Source organism: Rattus norvegicus, chromosome 19 (genome assembly GCF_021556685.1).
Source record: "Rattus norvegicus strain SHRSP/BbbUtx chromosome 19, alternate assembly SHRSP_T2T, whole genome shotgun sequence".
In the NCBI taxonomy this organism is placed as follows: domain Eukaryota; kingdom Metazoa; phylum Chordata; class Mammalia; order Rodentia; family Muridae; genus Rattus; species Rattus norvegicus.
The window spans coordinates 37,965,663-37,978,081 of NC_141552.1; the positions used below are offsets into that span (position 1 = coordinate 37,965,663).

General features: G+C 48.0%; 2 protein-coding genes across 3 annotated transcripts in view; one reads left to right on the forward strand and one right to left on the reverse strand.

The window, feature by feature from the left end:
- LOC134478811 (disks large homolog 5-like) overlaps positions 1–12,419 on the reverse strand; it is a 67,645-nt gene that overhangs the window by 16,600 nt on the left and 38,626 nt on the right. The window lies entirely within an intron of this gene.
- The window catches only part of LOC134483321 (disks large homolog 5-like), a 115,657-nt gene that overhangs the window by 2,460 nt on the left and 100,778 nt on the right, over positions 1–12,419 (forward strand). Inside the window, exons 3-5 of one of the 2 annotated variants that reach the window (XR_015644000.1) lie at positions 1,155–1,298; positions 1,932–2,094; positions 2,811–3,309. The exons of the other annotated variant lie outside the window; for it this stretch is intronic. The gene's annotated coding sequence lies outside the window, so the exon portion shown is untranslated. Of the gene's footprint in view, positions 1–1,154; positions 1,299–1,931; positions 2,095–2,810; positions 3,310–12,419 lie in introns of those variants that run through there. 2 annotated transcript variants of the gene reach the window in all.

The following is a 12,419-nucleotide window of genomic DNA, read 5'->3' on the forward strand; positions in this document are numbered from 1 at the left end:
ACCTCGTCTCCCATAGAGAGGAGATTCAGAACCTGACCTTTACTGAGGAGTTAGTTTGGAAATGGACCCTCTGATTCCTCCTGTTGAAAATCTGAACTTGTGATCTGAGTGAAGATTTCAGGGATAAAGTCACTGGAGCATGTGTTCCCAGGGTACAATTGGAAAGCCCTTGACAGGAGGTAGCGTTGCAAGGTTTTAGGTGCTGTGAGTTTGTGGAGAGTGTTTGTACTTGCTAGGAAGGTGACTGAACGCTATCATCTCCTGGCAGCAGCCTTAGGTGACAGGTCCCACATTGTTCATATCAATGCTTAACTAGAAGTCCTGAGGCTCTGGCTTGTTCTTTCTTGTCTGTGTGCCTTAAACTCTGACACAGTAATGGTGCATACATTTCTAGTGATTCTCATTGTGCTCTTTCCATATTTGACTCTCTTTCTCATTCTCTGAGTCTGTTTACTTTTCTTTTCTTGTGGGTGTGTCCCAGTTTGTGTGTCTGTGTGTGCACAGGTCTGCATGCATATGCACAACTTTTATATGTTTATATGTCCCTCCACACTTGGAATTTAGGGGTCTGTTTTGGCCTCAGGATTTACCTGTATAATAGTTTCATGGAGGTGTGAGTGCTTTATTTTGGAAGCCCCACTTTCAACAGCACAGTTCTTTGCCTATGTGGTCACATTTGTCTGTACATTTGTATGCCTTGGGCAGATTATAAGTTTGTGGCAATATCTGGTCCCATGTCCAGAATTATGTGTACTGTCTGCCTCTAGAATGTTAGTTATTCAGCTTGTAGCATTCCAGTTGTCAAAACAGGAAGAATTAAATCAGAGGTTTCAGGGTGTGTGTGTGTGTGTGTGTGTGTGTGTGTGTGTGTGTGTGTGTGTGAGATTTGGCATAAGAGCTGTGGCCTATGGTCTTGATAGGTTTCAATGCAGATCCAGCCCTCTTGATTGAAAAAGTGAGCCAGGGAACCCTTTAGTTGGGTGCTTAGCTTCTGTTGTCCTGGGAGCACAATTCCAAGTTTCTGAAGCTGAAGAAGATCCGGATATGTAGAATTCAGAAAGTGTCCTTCCAGGGCTGGGGTAGTACAGGACCCAGCCTGAGTTCATATAATCCTAATCACCGATCTTCTTTGGGTTCTATCTTTCTGGGGCCAGCCCCTACTTCAGGCCAAATCCATTTTATGAAAAATTGAAGATAATGGAGAAAGAGGTCATGTCATTACTGCACAACTTAGACACAAACAACATTGAACATCGTGAGAAATTTCAGTAGCTCAAGAAGGAGATTCACTTCTATCGGTAAGTACTGGTCAGAAGGGCCCATCACTTGTGGAATGGCCATGTCTGCCTCTCTTTGTTCTGGACTGGAGAGCCTGCAGCTCTGAGTCCATCTCTTCTGCTGTTTAAATATCACTGTGCCGTGGGTCTTTTGGACTCAGTTTCAGTTCCATGAGAGAATGTCACTTATCACCACAGTGTCTATGCATCTTTAGAAGGCTCTGGATAGAAGTACACTGATTCAGGCATCAGAGTATTATTAGGCCAACCTGCGGCTCTGGGGTCATAGCAGGTTTAGCAAAGCTCAATGTGTGGACCACATGGTTAGCATGACCTTCCCATGGTTCTACTGTCCTCTTGTGGTTATTTGCCGCCTACTAATTGTTGTTGCCCCCGTGCACTGGGTTTTCATGGATAGTTGTAGGTCCCTTGTTCTTTTGGAGAGACATGGACTCTTATTGGTGCTTGGGTCACAGAAACAATTTATTCTTCCCTGAATTGGCTGTTTGCCTTTTGTGCAGCAGCCTTACATGTATGGAGATGTATTCTATGAAGTCTTTATGGGTATCTGGGTCCTGATGGAGTTCGTGGGATTTGGCAGTTGGAATGGAAGGAAGAGGCTTCAGGATCTTACTATGCGGAGTGTGTTTCCAGCAACCTGCACAGCCGGCTCCTGATGGAGCAGGCCTGTATGAAGAAGAAGTTGGTCACATTGAAGCAGGAGAGCAAGGAGGTACAGCGATATTTGTTTGACGTCAACCGAAATGATAAAGACAAACAGGAGAAGACCAGCAACCTCCAGACCCAGCAAAATTTGGTAGGAACAAGCAGCTGAGTCAGATTAACAATGTCTGATACCATTTGCCTATTGGATACATCTTTGCTTTCCCCTATCATCTTTCTAATCTCCCCACACCCAATCAATCACCCACCTCGTGTGATAGAGTTATTCATTGCTCTGTCTATGCACAAGTATTCTGGGATGTTAACCACTTTTCAGAAACTGAATTATGGGCAAGTATACTTTTCTGCCCTTTTTGAAACTGCAGTCCAGAAATGGTGACAGAGGAATAACATATCACATTACTGCATCTCCCTGTCACAGATTGGGTGCTATGAGGAGTTTGGAACAAGTTCTTGGTGGTGTGACAAAGGTCATACAGGGGTTATGTGATGGTTGGAAGCACCTTGCAGGGATAAGAACCAAGTGCAAATGGCAAATGAGTCCTGGTCATTGGCTTTGATCTGGGTATCATGTGGCCTTCTCCTTTCTTCCTGCAACCCAAGTAGGTCTCTTCCCATTTCCCCGTTCTTGGTTTGCACTGGTAGAGTCTGAGGAGCAGCTTGTTATCCCACAGTACTGTGAGGGTTGCTGGTGATTTTCCCCAACCTGCAGAGATATCAGCAATGATTTCAGTGAAAAGATCAGTGCTGTCTGTCCAATGCAGCTGAAGGGACAGAAGGCAGCAACTTGACAGCTGGTATGCCTGTCCACACCAAATCAGTGTCTTAATAGCTGCCTTCTTCTCCCAGGTCTCAGAAACTGCAGGAGAGATGGCATAGGACGTATCCCAGGAAGACAGCCCCCTGAAGAATGAGTTTCTTTCTCAGGAGTTCCCTGCTGATGACAATCCTCAACAGTCAAAGACTTTTTTGGGTGAATATTCCTCTTCTCAGTTAATTTCCTCAATGTTTGGAGACCCTAAATTTATGTATCCGTATGCCGGCCTGTCTGATTGAGGTCTTTCTCCTTTCTCATACCGACAACACCATTTGAGAGACAACTGAGGAGACTGCCTTGACATCTCGTGTCCTAGAGGAGAAACAGCACTACAACTGTGTTTCTAAATGTTCATTAAGAAAATGCTGTTAAGAAATACTTTTGGTTATGATTTTCATTGAAGTTTTGTTGTTGTTGTTTCATTGTTATATATTCGTGTTACTGTTTTTCATTTTTGATACCATTTTAATTGTTCATTTTATGCCTGTTTTTTGTAAATTGTATTTCTTATGAATAAAAATTGATTTGTAACTCTTGACTCTTAAGACCATCTTCATTATTCAAGGGTCCTTTCCCTTCCTGTATACTTAGAACTGTCAGCTAGATATGGATCTTTGCATGGTCCAGGGAGCATGGGTAAATAGTGAATGCAAAGCCACCAAGGTGTACACAGGGTGATAGTGTCTTTTGTGTGGATAATGTGACTTTTTTATGGACACACACTTTATGATGTAATCACTGCCATACTGTATCCATGCTGTCATGTATTCTGCTCATCCTAGTCTATATCAGTCTACAACACACATTCCTATGTTTAATCCAAAGAACTGAGAAAACAAGTTCTATTTGAATCAAACATACAGGCAGTCTTTCTTATTTTAATTTCCTCAAACATCCAGCACACTGACAGGGCAGGGCTTGATGTCTCAGGCCTTCAATCCCAGCATTTGGGAGTTTTAGGAGGAGGGAAGGCAGCCTGCCGTGGCTGGTACCTGTAAAGGTTGTATAGTCACTCAGCAAAACTGATCAAGCTGTTTCTACAGGGGAGGTGGCTCACTTCTGGGCCTGGGCTCTTCATGACTGGCTCAGCGAACTGCAACACTTGGCCTAGGCCACACAGTCTCTGCAGTGTGTGGCTTGAAGCACCATCCTTAGAATGTAGCTGAGGGGCGACTGTGGGTGGTGGCTTGTACTGGAGGTGGCATCCAAACCTAGACAGCGAGGGTCACTTGTCCCACCTGGTACAGGGGGTTCAAGGCCATCCTGGCTACATAGGAAAACTTCTCATCAAAAGGCTGGAGAGATGTCTCCACACTTAAGAGGGCTTGATGCTCTAACAGAGCACCAGGGTTAGATTCCCAGCGTCTATTCCAAATGACTATGACCCAAAATAAATGTTTCCCTCCTGTGTTGCTTTGGTCTTTGGGCTTATCACAGTTAATAGTTACATCCCCCAAGTGAGAACCAGTTCCAAGTTCACCATGACCCAACAGTTGACCAATACCACCACAAATACAAGGTGGCTCTGTAGGTGTGCACCAAACAAGGCCCTCTGCTCTCACAAAGACTGTTCTGGCTGGTGTTGGCAGACTAGGGGTTTCTGGTATGAATTAAGTGCTTTCCAATAAACACAGCAGACTGGTGTGTGTGTGTGTGTGTGTGTGTGTGTGTGTGTGTGTGTGTGTGTCTGCTCATGTATACGCATGCATCAGTGCAACCCCCAGCACTCTGTCCTGGACCTACATACCAACTCCAGGTTGTTTACATGTCTACTCACTGTCCACTATCAGCTGATACCTTTGGTCTCTTAAGGCCTAGGTCATGAGTGCACAGCCCTTACCCGGGGTCTGTGCTCAGGGCTCACATGCAGGGAGGTGGAGCACAGTTCCTCCTTAGTTTGTAGAACCCACCATTGCTGCCCAATCTTCCACAACCAGGACATAACCCTTCTGATTCCAGGAAGCATTTGCCCTTGAGATCAGACCAGGGGCAAAGGGCAGAAGAGTCAAGGTCAGAAGACATAGGCAGGAAGCAAGGCAAAGAGGAGTGGGGGAGGGGATATGGGGAGGGGTGAGACCTGCTGTGCACAGTTGAGGCAGCTCAGAATAGAGCAGGGTGGCACCTCTGGTGTTGGGGTGTTGCTCAGTTTCTGGGCAGATTTGTTCAGGTCTTTCCACAGTTTTCAAGGTTCGATCTGTGGTAGGGACACAGTGGTCCCCAAAGTCCCCATAGGCACATACTCAAGACTTCCACACTTCAGAGCAAGTCCTGGCTATGGAACTACAGACTGGTCTCAATCTCTGGGTTTGTGAGTTGCCATTTCCATTTAGTTGTCGTCCTCAGAGACTGTCCCAAGCTGAGCCACAGCCGTCCCAGTGCATGCACTCTGTGTGCTGGGCCTAGAATAAGCTGGTGTGTGGTCTGCCCAGCAGAAGCTGCTCACACTGCACCATGACCTAATGCTATCGGCTTGGGCACTTGCAGACCCCTCACCTGAGACCATCTCTCCTGGCATCTGGAAGATGCTGTATTCTAGCAGATCTGGGGGCACTCTTAATAGATCTGGGGGCCACACACTTGAAAGGCCAAAGCCCAAGACTGCTGCAGCCTAGGATATCTGTCATCCACAGAGCTGGAACCCAGCTCTGCTAGCCAGGAAGAGGTGCTGTGCCCACTGCTCTAGAGACCCCAGGTCCCAAGTAAGGACAAGCTGATCCTCACACCCTCCCTGCAATCTTCAGCCTTCTGTAGACAGCAGAGTAGGGCTAGTTCTTTTCTCATGCAGGGCCTGGCTACAGGTGACATAGTTGCAGAGTGACCCACCCCAAGGCACTAGTAGTCCTCTGCAGCTCAACTTTGGGCTAGGGTGACAAGATACTAATTGTGGCTATAAGGTACTGTTGTGCATGCCCCAGCACAGGTGTGAAGGTCACATGTGAAAGTCACGTTGCTAGAGTGGGTTCTCTCCTACCATGTGAATCTAGGGAATCAAACTCAGGGCCTTAGCCTGTACTTACTCAGCCATCTTGCGAGTCCCTGAGAGTCCTGTTAAGTTCAGGGACCCCAAGAGCAGAGCTGAGAAGCCAAGTGGGCCTAGGAATCCACATTCACCCCTTGCAACATCTTTGAACAAAGAGCAGAGCGCTGTGAAGGACGCATGGCCATTTACAAAATAAGCATAGAGAAAAGGCAAGATGGTTCAGTGGGTAGTACCTGCTGTGCATGTGTGAGGACAGAACCGTGTAAAAGACAGGTATGGCATACAGAGACAGAAGATGCAGGGACCTTGCTGGCAGACAAGCCTAGCCACAGAATATGAGTTTCAGATCTGCTGAGAAACCTAATCTCAAAAATCAAGGTGGAGGCCTGTTGAGATAACTCAGCCATGAAGAGCATTAGCTGTTCTCCAGTGTCCAAATGACACCTCACAACCAGGGTAACTCCGGTTCCAAGGAATCAGACCCTCCTATGACATTTGTGGGCACCAGGCACATATGCAGGCAGAACACACACACACACACACACACACACACACACACACACACACACGGTTCAGTCATGTGTGGAGGTCAGATAGCCTGCAAGGGTTGGTTTTCTCCATGCATCTTGTGGACCCTGGGGATTGAGCTCAGATGTTCAGGCTTGGTGGCAGTCATCATAATCTGACTGAGCTACCAAGCTGGCCCATTGACAGCTTCTCACCATGTCCTGGACATATCAATGTGGCCAATGTGGGACTACAGGGTTAACCAATCATTGGGCTTCCTGGCCCCTCATATACCCCAATAGACTGTCTTTGCTCTCCTCTCCACTGTTGAGCAGATTTGCTGGCTTCTATTGATCTCCCATGCAGCATCTCAGATCCCGTACTGGAGCCTCTGGCTTTGGATCCATGTGTACCTGGACCAGTGTCTTGGAGCTGTGGTGTCAGGCTCCTTCTCCCCACAGGGAGTGTGAGCATGGCCTAACGGGTGAAGCCAGGCTCTGTTCTGCCCCTGGAGGGAGGCAGATGGAGCGAGCAAGAGGTTCCTTGTACCTGGCTATTTTGTCTCCAGGGACAGCAACACCTCCCTGGGTTTTGGCACACCTTGTTGGTCCTGAACTCACTCTAAATATAGGCAGAGCCAGATGTGTGGAAGATGCCCGGCCCTGGGGGAATCTACAGCTACATGGGGGAGGAGGTCTGTCTGGAAGTGGAGATATAACCATTCAGGCTGGGAAGAAGGTCTGGGTGTTGCGGCATTCACTGTCTAAGGACAAAAACAAAAGAATAGAAAAGAAGAAAATGTTGCAGTAATGTTAGCATGGCTCTTTCAGGATTCAAGTTAGAGCCAGGGAGACAGCTGAGCAGGTGAGGGTACTTGTGGCCAAGCTTGATGACCTGAGTCGCAGGGAGCATATGACTGGAGGAAACAAGTCACAAAGAGGTTTCTCAGCTTCTGCATGCACAGTGCATACCTGCCACCCAACAACACACCACACCTAACAAATGCACCCAGCCTGACACATGACTGCCTTGTCACATGTCCTGTAGTGGCATCCTGCTCCTAGCTGCTTTTCTCAGACAGAGCCAAGCTCATGCAACTGCCAGTCAAGAGCTGCCTCCTCCTCTCCTGTCTGAGCTCTGCCTCACTGGGTGGAGATTTGGCCTGAGGTACATACAGGGTCTGCAGCAGGATGCTAGGACTCTCAGGGGTTGGGCCTTGTGGGAGGAGTCAGGATTCTGAGGATAAAAAGCTGCAGGGGATCCTCAGACTCTACCCCTGCTCTTGGCTTCTGTTTTTAACACGGGGTCTTATGTAGCCCAGGTTGGCCTTGATGTAAGATGTACCCAAGAATGACCTTGGACTCCCTATCCTCCTGTCTCCATCTCCCAGGTGCTAGAGGAACAGGTCCATTATTCAGTGCTAGGGATGCAGCCTAGGGCTTTGGCCACAGCAGGCAGAAGCTTCACCTGCCTCTCTACTTCTTGGCCTCTGCATGGTGAGCAGCCTCCTGCCTCGGCACAGGGAAAGCACCATGGACAGGGAAGCTCCTCAGGTCTCTCCTTTTGTTTCTAGAGGAGTCTGTCAGGAAGTGGGACACTAAGTCTCTGACAGTCTCCAGGACCAGGAGAGGGAATAGACTTGTCATCACAGTAGCAACAAAGTCAAAGCCACCTGATTTCTGCAAAGGCACCTGGGTGACTGAGAGGCCTCCCTCCCTTCACCCCACAGCACACACTGCTGGCTCTGCACAGCCCTAGCCCTGCTCTGAGCTGCTTTTGCTGGGCCTCCCATGAAGATGTGTGAAGCTAGCACAGGGGAGCCCTTTGCCTGCTGTTTACAGAGCCTGCTGGACAAGTCCTGGGTAGAAGTGATGCCTAGGGACTCAGAAGATGAGTGTGAGAAGCTGAGCAGCTCAGGGAACCTGACTTGTCCCCACACTGGCATGTGGCAGACAGACAGGGCAGGGACACTCACTTCCTCTCCTCGTCCAGCAGGTAGAAGATGCCAGTGGGCTTCATGCTGATGAGGTGGGTACAGCCCACATTGTCGGTGTAGTCAGTGTTGTGCCACGAGATGCCCTCACCCTGGTACTTCTCCTGAAAGGTGAAGGTTAAGGAGGGCACTCACTGACCTGGCTTCAGAAAGGAGTTCCCTGCACACAGTGTGGTTGAACTGAGGGCCTTGCACAAGATCAGCAGGGGCACCACCACTGAGACACCCCCATTCCCTCATTGGAGATTCTAGGCAAGGGCTCTCTTCTTGATCCACGCCTCCAGCTCTCCTGACATCTACATGAATTATAAGTCCTAATGCAGTATAAATGATGACTGCACTATTGCTGAAGGAATCATGAGAATAACAACTGTAAACATTCCACCATGGACAGAATTTGTGGAAAGAGGTGATTGGAAGCCAACAGGAGGGCTCTACAGTTAAAGGGGCTTGCTGTCAAGTCTGATGACCTTGACTCAATATCCAGGACCCACGTGGTAAAAAGGAGAGAACCAAGGGCCAAGCTGTCCTCTGACTTCCACTCATGGGTTTACATGTATGTGTGTATGTATGTATATGTCTGTATGTATGTGTGTATATGAATGTGTGTATGCATGTATGTGTATGCATGTATATGTGTATGTGTGTATATGTCTGTCTGTATGTGTGTATAGTTCTGCTTGCATGTGTGTATATGTATGTGTAGGTGTGTATGTGTGTATGTATGTGTGTTTATGTGTGTATGTGTGTATGTGTATATGTGTATGTGTATATGCATGTGTATGTGTATATGCATGTGTATGTGTGTATGCATGTATGTCTCCATATATGTGTATGTGTGTGTGCACATGCATGTGTGTATGCATATGTATTGGTGTGTTTGCATGTGTGCCTGTTTATGTATGTGTACTAATGTGTGTGTGTATATGTCTGTATGTATGTGTGTATATGAATGTGTGTTTGCATGTATGTGTATGCATGTATATGTGTATATGTCTGTCTGTATGTGCGTGTAGGTCTGTTTGTATGTTTGTATATGTATGTGTATGTATGTATGTGTGTATGTGTGTGCATGTATGTGTATATGTATTTGTGTGTATGTGTGTATACATGTACGTGTGTAGGCATGTGTATGTGTGTGTTTACATGTATGCATTTTTGTGTATGTGTACGAATATATGTGCGTATATGTATGTATGGACACACAAACACGCACAATGTTAAAACATAAAAAGCTCCTTGGACAGTCTATGATACCTGGATAAGTGGTGACCATACGGGGGAAACACGTATCCATGTAAGCACACCTGTTCACATGCGCTGAGCAATGCCCAGCCTGGTCTTGAGCTCACTACCTGCCCAACGATGAATTTCTGCCCACCTGGTCTTCTCAGAGCCAGGCGACGATTGTTCCTGCCATGCCAGTTCTGTTCCCGTTTCTCATGCCACAAACCTTCTAGCTTGAATCTCACCTACTGACGCAGGAACCTAACAGCCTCCAACCCAGTGAAGTAAGTAAACTTCTTCCTAACATCCTCAGGCTTGGTGTCCCCATGAGTCACAGGGAGGAAGGATGGCATGCACCAAGGAGAAGGGCCATGGGCAAGGAAGACAGGATCATAAGTCAGTCATCACTGACACCAGCAAAGTGTGTGCTTCAGAGCTGGCTCTGCTCACTCTTGTCCCAGTGGCAGGACTTAAGAGTGATGCATACCTGTCACCCAGCACTCAGAGAAGTCTGAGGCACAAGAACCAGGAGTTCATGGCCATTTTAACTAATGGTGAGATCAAAGCCAGCCTGGGCTGCATGAGACTCAGTCTCAAAGCAGGCAAGGAGAAATTTTCTATATTTGAGCAAGTAAGCTGGCAGCCTCATGGGTTCTAAATTTCACTGCTATACAGAAAGATGCTAGGGCTAGTGTGGCAGCATTTGTGACCAGAGAAGCCAAATTAACCCCTGTTAATCTCCTCATGCTGTGTGAGCAATGAGGAGATGGTGCTCTATGAACTGTGGACAGAATGGTCTCTCAGACGGTTCAGAAAGCAATGGCGGACTCCAGCAATTCTCCACTTGGGTGTGACTTGACTCTTATACGTGTGTGTTTACAAGCCAAAACATAAAATCCATAGGTGACTGTGTAAATTCAACATGGCACAGCCATGTGTTGGAATATTATTCAGCCTTACATAGGAATGGGATTCTGACCCTTGAACAGGAATGAGAATGGTAGCCATTCTCCTAAGTCAGACCTCCAGGCAGTGCAAAGACAAACTAACACTGTATGACACCACTGACTGAGGGCTGGAGTGTCACGAGTTATATAAAGACAGAAAGCAGGAAGGTTTACAGAGCCCCAGGGGTAACACGGGGTAGGGAGGTTGGAGGGTAGGTGTGTAAGTGGGACTGAGGCTCAGAGGAATCAGACATGGCTGCATAATATGCATGTGGCTGCCTCCCATACCTGTGAGTCCTGCCTCCTCAGAAAGGCAAATACAGCAAAAGAAATGAACAGAGGGGACAGGCTCTGACCTACTGTAGACACACACAAATGACGTGACAGAATGTGCACACTGATGCCTTGCTGCAGGAGCAGTTGAGCATCCAGAAGGGTTGAAAGAGGCTGGAAGGGCTGAGCATGGCACTGAGTTCAAGGACATAGCTTTAGGTCCTGGGGAACCTATGGTGCCCAGGCCCCATCCTGCTGATACTGAGGGACACAGCTGACATTCAGGGTGATGGCTGGGCTGGGCTGGGGAATAGGTGTCAACTCTCACCTGCTCCAGCTTGAAGGTGTGCTTGTTGGTGTAATTGATGCAAATCTGCTCAAAGCTATTCTGTTCAAAGTCCTCAAATCTGAATATGGCCAAGACACCAATGGGCAAGCACTGGGAGACAAGGTTTGGTTATAGCCATGGTCTCCTGGGAAGACCAGCCATCCTGAGAGGGGTTGCAGAATAGGGGGTGTGTTTTCCTGACCTGTTTGGTACACAGTGTTTTTTTTGCCAAGGGTTCCTTTATTACTTCTTGATGGAACCAGGCCTGCACATATCCAGTAAGCACTGGGGTGGAACCTAGGCTTGGTGCCCACATGCTGGCATCGCTGAGGGTGAAGCCTAGCCTATCACACTTCCAGACACCGAGTGCAGATGCCTGGGTTCCTATATAATGGCAGTTCTTACCCTTCCTAACACTGTGACTCTTTATTTCAGTTCCTCATGTCGTTGTCATCCCAACATAAACTTATTGGAGAGCTACTTCATAAGTGTCACTTTGTTACTGTGAGGAACTGTAATGTAAATGTCTGGTGTGCAGGAGCTCTGATGCAGAACCCACAGATTGAGAGCAGCTGCTGTAGAGGATCAGAGTCCTCTGCCAGCCCTGGTGTTTGCAGAGATCCCGTGGGTTCCTAGTCTCCATGGCTTTTCCCAAGGACAGGGTTTATTCTTGGCCGTCTCAGGGCCCGGGACCTCACAGAAAAAGCCTCTCCCATGTCCTTCCTGTTGAGGAGGGTGTGGTTGGTCCTCAGCACAGTCCAGTCAAACAGGGCGCTGTATAGACACTTGGCCGGGAGTCTCCTGCAGTTATGGCCTCTGGACAAAGGGGTTTCTTACCTGGGGTGGGGCAACCGTGCCAGGTACAGACTGTGGTGCTCAGAGTCAAGACCTCATTTTGTATTATTTTCATAGACAAACTTGCCCAGGCTGGCCTCGAACTTGCCGTGTAGCCAAGGATAATTAAACAACTGATCCTACTGCCTCTACCCCCCATGGGCTGGGATTGCAGATGAATGTCACCACAGCTGGCTTGTCACAGCTGCTATAAAGCTCTAAATCAGGGGCCTCATGTGCAGGAGTGTTATGACTATGCCATCCCCACCCCTCAACCAGGGTTTTCCCCTTTCTCCTGCTGAAGTCTGCTTAATCCTACCCCTGGCCCCAGGACACAGCAGCTGTGGGAGAATCAAAGCCTAGGGCTTCAGCACAGCATGGGTACACAGCATGGCATGCAGGATGTATGGTTGTGAAAAAGCCAAGGAAGTGCTTCTCAGCTCACCCCCTGTAGGAGTGTCTAGTCCATCCTTCTCCCCATGGACGCAGACATCTGCTTCCAACTGCCCGACATGTCCCTCTGGTTTTGACTTTCCTGGATGCCATGGCAAT